This window comes from Oreochromis aureus, linkage group 20 (genome assembly GCF_013358895.1).
Source record: "Oreochromis aureus strain Israel breed Guangdong linkage group 20, ZZ_aureus, whole genome shotgun sequence".
NCBI classification, from domain to species: domain Eukaryota; kingdom Metazoa; phylum Chordata; class Actinopteri; order Cichliformes; family Cichlidae; genus Oreochromis; species Oreochromis aureus.
Window position 1 is genome coordinate 38030150 of NC_052961.1, and position 10658 is coordinate 38040807.

The 10658-nt window shown below is 35.4% G+C and overlaps 1 long non-coding RNA gene across 1 annotated transcript; it reads left to right on the forward strand.

The window, feature by feature from the left end:
• Positions 1 to 4106: 4106 nt before the first annotated feature.
• LOC120435102 lies at positions 4107 to 4939 on the forward strand. Its single transcript, XR_005609517.1, has 3 exons — positions 4107 to 4175; positions 4383 to 4454; positions 4850 to 4939. It is a non-coding gene; the product is annotated as an uncharacterized LOC120435102 (long non-coding RNA).
• The last annotated feature ends 5719 nt before the right edge of the window (positions 4940 to 10658 follow it).

Sequence of the window (10658 nt, forward strand, 5' to 3'; positions counted from 1 at the left end):
CAAAGTTCATTTAAAGACAAGAACTTTAATAAGCCAATGCCGACACAAATGTGTTTTATCTACTTTCAAATCCATTTATCATAAATGTAACAAATAAAGTGTTTTTATGTATCCATCTATAGAACGCTGCATGTTATATTCTAAATCTGCCTGTTTCTTTTGAGAAACCTATCAGCAAAAAATGAACCTAAAGTATGTAATGCAAGGATGTAATCACTTTCAAGAGGGAGAAAACATAATGTTCGACTTTAAGTGACAATTATGGACACCTAATATGATAAGGAGATTCTGCAGGTCATTAATCAATGTATAAAACTAAAACAGAATGTATTTTTAGGACACAGGACACAAACAAGGAAGCAAGATGTGTAATTAGGATTATTTATAATAAATATGAATTAATTAGGGCAATTTCTTTAACCATAAAGAATAACTAAATCCTTCAGGACAATGTCAAATCAATGCACTGAACTCACTATGTTATCCCTCTAACAGAGCCTCTACATGTTCTCACTGTAATTTCCCCCTCATGAATGAATTTATGCTTGCACTAATTTGAATGTTCTGGGGGAATCAAACGCATTTTACTCGCAGTACTCAAGCTGACTTACCTTTGCTTGAATGATGGCGTACTCCCAACGTGGAGGCTTAAAAATAGCCAAATCTAGTACCCAGTCCTTGGTGAATTGGATGTGCGCCTCCAGAGATTTATAATTGCGAAATTGGTGCGCCATGTATGCGCTGACTCCACAGACAAGGTACGAGAGTAGATCATGCTAAGTCAATAGCGGTTTGGTCTTCAGGGTTTCTACTCCACGGCGTATTTCATACGGGTCCACATTTCAACAATCAAGTACAGTCTCTTTGCATCTGGACACAATCTGTCTCTATACCGTCATTTTTCTTTTGAGCTACGTTTCAGAATGGTTCGTAGCAATCTTGTGTTGATTCGTGGCCTGCCAAGATGGTGCTGCGCTCCCACAATGCATTGCGACATTACGTCAACTCCAAAGCCCTTTGCGTGCAGGAGAGTATGCGCATGCGCATTGCCATGGTGGTTTAAAAAATAAAGATATAATGAAAAGTAATTAATAAAAATTAAATATTTAAACATTCCCACAAATATGCAATGAACGTGCAAAAACTCTCTTTATTAGTTGTTGCTGTTTCTTTCTTTCTTTCTTTCTTTCTTTCTTTCTTTTTTTTTTGAAAAATAACCACGTCTCTGAGGCGCGAATTCCGACAGCGAGAGGAACGGCCGGATACAGGAGACGGGAAGAAACAAGCCGATTATGTTCGCGTTAATTAAGTGTTTGGAAGATGTAAAATTCTCAATTCTGCCAACTGAACATATACGAGATTTTAATGAGGATGAATAATTAGCCGGCATGGAGGAAACGGACCTTTATTTGGTGGAGTGGCGAAGCCAAAAGGCGGGTGGCCGGTCTATGAAGCCTCCATCATCAAGCTAGCAGGTGCCTTTTCTCATATAATATTACTTTATTCTCACTTATTTGCGCGAGCGTGGGAGCTGCCACCCAGGCAAAGAGAAATATAAGTATATCACGTTATAACGTGAAAAGCTTATCGTTCTAACAATATACAATCATGTTTATACAATATACTTTTCATGTTTGAACAACATTGTACGAACAATGTACATAATTATCACGTCCGTACAATATTGTGCGAACGTGATAATTATGTATATTGTAATAACGTGATATTATACAAACATGAACAGCATAATGTTAGAACAATAAACATTTCATGTTATAACGTGATATAGCTCTATTTTTCTTTTGCCTGGGTGGCAGCTCCACGCTTCCATAATTTGGTAATCAAAATATGTAACTTAATTAATTATATTGTGACGTATTGTTGCCTTTTCTTATTATTCTGCCTTCTCAGAAAGGGAAAAAAATACAAATAAAACTGTTTACACTTGTTATATACAATAACTATCAAAACCTATTCACATTTAATTTGGCTTTCACAGAAATCCCACCTGTCCTTCTGGCTAGAGTACTTACCAAGGTTAGAAACAAAGCACAGTTATGCTTAATTAGTGTTCGCTAATTACAATGTTCCACATTTCCTTGCTTTTTAAGTCATTTTTAGGCTTTTTAGAGTTTTTGTTTTTTGTTTTTTTTTAGCAGTAATGTTTCTGCCTATTTATTTCAGCCCATGAAATCGAATGCAGATCTTCCTGATGTGAGATTTACATAAATGTAAGTAATTTTGTTTGTCATTGTCATGTTGTTGCTGTTGTTGTTTTTGTGCAGTTTGCAATCATATAAACCTAGCAAGCATCAGTCAGCACAGTGACTAACCTAAACAGATTCTTGCTTTATTCACATATATTATATGTAATTATATATACCTGCACATTGTACCTAGGGTTGCAGCCACTTGGCCCCACCCCATTGTTGTGACAGCCCTGATTGTACTTACACACTGCATCTGAACAGGGAACAGTCTGCCACATTAATGTATTTTTAAGTGACTTGTTTGTAATACATGAATTTGTTTCTTACAGATGTCGAAGTCTCAACCTCATGCTGCCCTCCCCCATCCTCCCAAAGTAAGTATTTGTTGTTGTAGTTTTTTATGCAGTGTCTGTGTCACATGCTAATCATAATTATTCAAATAACTGTTTTCTAACAGATTTTCCAAAACACTAGTTATGTTTGTTGTCATTCAGACCAATACTACTGCTTAGACATTGCTTAGTGGTCATGCATGTTTGACAAGCTTGTTATGATACCAAAACAGTAGGCCTATCACAATAATCGATATATCGACTTAACACACAATACATGTACATGACCTCAATAATTGTTGATGATGCAATTTATCTGCCATTATATTTACAAAAATAAAATATAATAATAACAACACAATAACATTAAATAACATTGTTTTCTATTTGTTATAAAATTTACTATTTATTCAAGTTTTTATGGTATCTAATATTCTGATACCTAATTTCCATGATCTAAATATTTTAAGAATTAGATGTTGGTTTGTCAATTGAAAGTGTGTAAATCTTGCATTATTATGGTGTTATATTATGATTATACATTCAAAGACATAAAATGGTCTTAAAATGACAATGACATAACTTGTCGCAATTGTTTATGGGGCAATATACCGACCAACAAAAAGTTGTTATCGTAACAGGCCTTCAAAACAGACGGTTTTATGACTGATAAATTCAGAAAATAAATACATTTAATTTCTCTGCCCCGGGGAGGAGGCCCCGGGGCAGACCCAGGACGCGCTGGAGAGATTATATCTCTCGGCTGGCCTGGGAACGCCTTGGTGTTCCCCCGGATGAGCTGGAGGAGGTGGCTGGGGAGAGGGAGGTCTGGGCTTCTCTGCTTAGGCTGCTGCCCCCGCGACCCGACTTCGGATAAAGCGGATGAGGATGGATGGATGGATGGATGGATTCTCTAATATTCAGTTACAGTTCACAACACAACTACCTGTACATGCAGTATTATACTGTAAATATAAATCTCTGCATTTAGCATCCGACTAGAAGAGTCACAGTTACTGCCTCTTTTTTTTTTTTTTTTTTTACAAATACATGTACTATTACTAACACATTTAATGTTTTACTTTTAGCCTGTGGATACAGATGCAGATTTCCTTAATGTAAGTTGTGCATTTTAATTACATCATGTTATTTTTATTATTATTTATTTATTTTATTTTACATTCAAATATGATTGCTAGTAGGTAAAGAATAGTTCACCTATAATTGATATTCCCAATTAATTTCTCACCTCTGATTGAATGCCTTTGTTTGTTTGCCTTTTTTGACTATAACAAAACATTTTTGCAGGATATATATGGTGAATTTATATGCATAGATACAGTTGTAGTGCTTGACACATGCACAGAGCAGTAGATGTACTAAAAAGGAAATAATTACAATCATGATGTTGATCGCTGATGTCAGTATATATATTTTAGAGTGTTTAGAATGTTTTGTTTTTCACCCAAAATGAACTATATTGCTTCAGAAGAGATTTATTACCCTACCTGACTCTTATATATTGATATATGTTCTGTTTTTTGTTTGATTTTGTTATTTTCAGGTTCAATGGTGCGTGTTCTTCTAATGGCTGCCTTCCCACTGGAGGTTTTGATCCACAGCAATTTAAAAGGTAAACAGCTTTGAAAGTCAGTTCAAATGGTTAGCTAATAGTATTCTAAAAAGCCTACTTCTCTGTCACCAGTTTCTTTACCAAAAAGTACCCATAAAAGTATCTCTCAATAGCATATCATTGTAGTTCAAATGTTTAGTTGTACAAATATCAGATTTTCGGAAATCTAAAACTAGTCAAACACTCAAATGTTCATGCTTTTTATAGGACAGAGCAAAACGGACATCGGCGCAGAGTGAAGAACTGCCCTTCATAAGGACACTATGACAGCCATATATAGTAAGTGAAGACTTTCTGTGTATCTAAAATTGCATACAGCACAAGTAACTTACTTTGCAACCATTAAAATAGGTTGCAAAGTAAGTTACCAATACAAATAGGTGATGATGCATTGTAGTGGTTGGTCTCAGACAAAGAAGGTCAACAGATTTATGAATGCTGGAGGGTAAGGAGAGACGGACAAAAGGGGTGTTAGCATTACTATAATGTGAACTGGATAGACTTTCCATCTAGGAAAAAAAAGGGGTAAAATTATGCGTAAAATATATCTCTATTAATATCTGTATCTATATAAACAGAAATATCTGTTTGCTAAATGAAGCCAGCTAACATAAATCATATTTTTATTTTAACTCTGATAAAAGTAATAGAACTGTGACTTTTGTTTGTTACAGTGGCAGTAAGGAAGAGGTTTCCCAATGTGTCCAGAGGGGCTTTGAGGATTGCAGTGAAAGTTGGGGGAACTGAGACTGCTGGAAAAGGAAAAGAAATTACATTTTAAGTATGTTGACTTATGTTCATACAATCACACACACATATACACATACACACACATATATATATATATATATATATATATATATATATATATATATATATATATATATATATATATATATATATATATATATATATACACACACACATGTGTGTGTGTGTGTGTGTGTTTTTTAGAATGTTTAAGTATGTAATGAGAATAAAATTATAAAATGAATATTTCTTGCTTGATTGATATGCTATATGTATGTTTTAAACATCAAATAAAGATTTCTTTCAGCTGTTACATGTGAATGTGTTTTCTTAGAAATATATGAAGGGTTAAATTTATATATTTTTGAATGATTTTAAATAAGTTTAAATTGTATTTTGAAATATATTTTTTAAATATATTTTAAAATATACAAAAAATGGCCAAAAAATATATGTGCTAAAATATATTTCAAAATATATAAATATATTTTAATATATTTTATATTTTTTTGACCGTATGGGAGGTGGGATTGAACCCACGACCTATGAGCTGCAGAGCCGTGTCATTACTGATTGCGCCACCTGGAAAGGGAGTGGGTGTCTAAAACACAGAGACTTGAGGAGTCAAGATTTAGATCGCGGTGAGAGGCGAAAGACGCCGTTTTTTGGAGGTACAAAACGTCGTGTAACTCAAAAACTAGGAGGGCTAGCAGCATAATTCTTGTACTGGGTGAATCAGCGGACTTTGGTGTACTTTGTCTGCGATTTTCATAGCTCTTTTTACCTCCGTCGCGGAGATATGACGAGAGAAGAAACGGCTTCATTTTCGGAGTTTGAAAACTGAGAGGAGGACAGATTTCCACCCCTCAAACAAACGTAATTTATGGCTCAACGGTAAGATGAATGTAAAAACTGCTTCAACTGTGAGTGTCAGGAGTGTCTGAAGATATATTGGCACAAGCCTCATGTCCTACCTTTGCTTTGTTAAAGAGATATGGCGATTTGAAAATGCCTCCTGTTACAGAATTTCAGCTCTGAATTTCAAAACCTCCCCATAGACTTTGAATGGGGAGTATCCAGACCTTGTGTCACTCCGAGGCAAATTGCGAAAAAACGGTAAATCTCACAATAAAGATAGTAACATTGTCTGAAAGCCAGCAAAAATTCCTACGTTTTGATGTATAATTTGTGGGGGTTGAGTGGAGATTGAGCGAGTAGAAAGAAGTTGTTCAGACATGAAGAGAAAATTCAGAACAGACCAGCACTCACTCTGACTTAATTGCATAGCAACCATAGCAACGCATGTATTTTCTGAAAAATCACAATTTTGCAACTCAAAACTTAAAGAGAGATAAGATTAAAACGGTAGAAGATCTGAAAAAGCTGAATCAGACAGGAATAGCCCAATAATCTGAGAACATTTTAAAGTTTGAATGGAGTTTCTAGGTGAAAGTATGACAAAGTAGTTAAGTTTCAAAAACAAGCAAGTTTTAGCAGAATTGTGGAAGTTTCCCATTCATTTCAATGGGACAAATTAAAGGAAAAAAGTGTAATATTTTAAAAAGTATAAGAGTAATAAACACCAAAAGTCATAGCCATCATTAGCAGAAAGAGCAGAACAGTATAGAGTTTGAACTGAGAAAATCGGCTGAAAACTGAGAAAGTAGTTAAGTGCCAAAAAGTGTACGGAAGCAACTAGAGGAATAATAAAGAATAACTAGAAAAATTTGCATTTCCTGCGAAAATGCTGTGTGGATGCCTTAACGCTGAAGCTGTCTGCTGAAAAGCTGAAAAAGATGAAAAGTTGCAAAAAGTTGTATGGTGGTGAAAAAAAAATTGTCACCCTGAGCAGGAATCGAAACTGGCCCTCCTGGTCTCAAGGCGGAAACTCTTCTCACTGAGCCAAACTCATTCTCACAACGAAAAGGTGGACAGACTGACCATTCTGCTGAAATTAGCAGAAGCTGCTGAGAATTGTGCTGATAAGAGGTGAAAAGGCTGAAAATTTTGCAGAAAAGAGGTGAATCAGCAGAATTTCTGCTGAAAAGAGGTGAAAAAGCAGAAAATTGCAATGAAAAGAGATGAATCAGCAGAATTTCTGCTCAAAAGAGTTTTTTCTGAAAACAGCTGAGATCTGTGCTAATAAGAGGTGAAAAGGCTGAAAATTTTGCAGAAGAGGTGAATAAGCAGAATTTCGGCTGAAAAGAGGTGAAAATTCTGCTGAAAAGAGTTCAATCAGCAGAATTTCTGCTAAAAAGAGTTCTGCAGAACTTTTCAGAATTCTGCTGAAAAGATGTTTTTGCTGAAAATAGCTGAAAATGCTGGGATTTGTGCTGAAAAGTGGTGCAAAAACTGAAGATTCTGCTGAAAACGGGTTATAAAGCTGAAATTTGTGTTGAAAGGAGTAAAAAAGGTTTAACTGTTAACTGAAAGAAATGTTGCCATAAGCGGGATTTGAACCCGGGCCTCCCAGTCTGAGAACGGACGCTCATCTCACTGAGCTAAAACACAGGTCAACCCGGCAAGGAAAATCAGTGAGGCCACTGATAATATGGCAGAAATGGGCAAAAAATATTGCAAAAAAAATTCAATATCTCAAAAAGTATAGAAGTTATGAGCACCAAAAGTCATTGCCGGAAAGAGCAGAAAGAGCAGAATTTTTTAAGATTTGAACGGTGAAAATAGCAGAAAAACTGAGGCAGTAGTTAAGTGCCAAAAAGTGTACGGAAGCAACTAGAAGAATAATAATAAAGAATAAAGAGAAACAGGAAAACAATAGTGTGGAAGCCCTTTTAGGGCATCCACACAACTAGAAAAATTTGCATTTCCTGCGAAAATGCAGTGTGGATGCTTTAAAGCTGAAGCTTTCTGCTGAAACTAGCTGAAAAAGCTGAGAAGTTGCAGAAATTGTAAAAGCTTTGCAGAAGCAAAGGAACTTTGCTACAATGTAGTAACTTAGCAGAACTGCAATATCTTAGAGGAAACATAATACTTGGCAGAAATACAAAGCATAGCAGAACTTAGCAGAAATATTGTAACTTACCAGAAACACGATAACTTCTCAAAAATACAAGAATTTAGGAGAAATAGTATAAGATAACAGAAAGAATATATTTAGCCAAACATTCTTAAACATTACAGAAAAACTATGATTTAGAAAAACAGTACAACATAGCAGAAATGCTGTGATTTACCAGAGACACTGTAATATACTATGAATATTGTAATTTTATATAAATACTATGTTTTAGCAAAAATACTCCAGTTTAGCACAAATATTATAATATAGCAGAAACACTATTCTATAGCAGAAATGCTATATTTAGAAAGAAAAATATAATATAGTAGAAATACTATGATTTAGCTGAAATCCTACAATATAGCTTAATAACAATGATTTAGAACAGATAATATGATTGAGCAGAATAGTAATAACTTAAGTGAAAATATTGGAAAGGTAAAATGATAAGCTGAATAAAAGGAACATGGTTAAGTTCGCTCAAAACTAATTTTTGTTCACCTGTGAAAAAATAAAAATAAAATTCATTTAGAAAAAAAAAAATAAGAAAAGCCAACAGATACACAAAATCAAATATGGATACACAAATCACCAAATACACAGAAAATCAAATATGGATACACAAATGTACAGTGAGAGACACACACAAACAGGGTCTATGCCAGTCAACCAGTCTGAATATATTATATTTTTATCGACCAATGAGATGCTGCCCTAAAAAAGGTCTTTGTGTGTGTCTTTCTTTCTCTCTCTCTGTCTCTCTGTCTCTCTCTCTCTCACACACACACACACACACAGCAGCAGCAGCAGCAGCAAGTGAACAGGGGCTGTTAACAGCATGTTTCTAGGTCAGTCAAACAGCTGTGAGCTTCTCAATTTGAATCCACCAATCAGAGAGGTTGTGTGCTTTTTCCCGCCAAAACTGGTGCACCAAGTGCAGGCCTTTACACATGCAGCACAGAGAGAGACAGGATTTTTGCAGTCTATTTCTCATAGTGAGGACTCCCCTCAAACAAACAGCCATAAATTCCTAACAGTAGGGGCTAAAACGGTCATTCTTAGACCGTTGTGTTCAGACGACATGGGGAATCTTGAAATGTTGACCATTTGAAATACAAATATGAAATATTAGAGATATATGACATAGATGATTGGTGGGCTTAGAAGCCACGAAGGTCCCAATATGCAAATTTAAATGTGCCAGGACTCAGATATGATTGGCTGGCTGGGAAGCCATGAAGGCAACAATATGCAAATTTGAATGTGCCAGGACCCAGATATGATTGGCTGGCTGGGAAGCCATGAACGTCCCAATATGCAAATTTGAATGTGCCATGACTCAGATATGATTGGCTGGCTGGGAAGCCGTGCATGACTTGATATGTCAATTTGAATATTACAGTCCTCACAGAGGATTGGCTTCCTGAGGAGCTGGCAGGAATACATAGAAATACTATGATTACCCAGAAATACTGCGTTTAGTAGAAATACTATGTTTTAGCACAAATACTATAATTAAGCAGAAATATTATATTAAGTACAAATCCTATAAAATAGCAGAAATAGTATGATTTAGCACAAATGCTGTATTTAGCACAAATCTTATAAAATAGCAGAAATAGTATGATTCAGCAGAAATGCTGTATTTAGCACAAATACTGAAAAGCAGCACAAATGCTATGACTTAGCACAATAGTAATAACTTAAATAGAAAAATTGGAAAAGCAAAATCGACAGCTGCAAAAAGTCCCACAAGCAAAGAGAGACACACACAGGATCAAATTCAGTCAACCAGTCTAAATATATTGAATTTAAATCATACAATAAGATGCTCCCATAAAAACTCTCTCTCGCCTCTCTCTCTCTCTCTCTCACACACACACACACACACACACACACACACACACACACACAGGAGAGAAAATCAAGTTTCTAGGTCAGTCAAGCAGCCTGGGAGCTGCTAAATTTGAATCCACCAATCAGAGAGGCTGTGTACTTTTTCCCGCCAAAACTGGTGCACTAAGTTCAGGCCTTTACACATGCAGCACAGAGAGAGACAGGATTTTTGCAGTCTATTTCTCATAGTGAGAATTCCCCTCAAACAAACAGCCATAAATTTCTAACCGTAGGGGCTAAAACAGTCATTCTTAGACCATTTTATTCAGAAGACATAGGGGAATCTTGAAATGCTGACCATTTAAAATAAAAATATGAAATATTAGAGATATATGACATAGATGATTGGTGGGCTTAGAAGCCATGAAGAAGGTCCCAATATGCAAATTTAAATGTGCCAGGACTCAGATATGATTGGCTGGCTGGGAAGCCATGAAGGCAACAATATGCAAATTTAAATGTGCCAGGACTCAGATATGATTGGCTGGCTGGGAAGCCGTCCAGGTCCTGATATGTAAATTTGAATATTAGGACTGACTCCCTGGGGACCTGGCAGAAATATATAGAAATACAATGATTACCCAGAAATACTGCATTTAGTAGAAATACTATGTTTTAGCACAAATACTATAAAATGGCAGAAATACTATAATTAAGCAGAAATATTATATTAAGTACAAATCCTATAAAATAGCAGAAATAGTATGATTTAGCACAAATGCTGTATTTAGCACAAATCTTATAAAATAGCAGAAATAGTATGATTTAGCAGAAATGCTGTATTTAGCACAAATACTGAAAAGCAGCACAAATGCTAT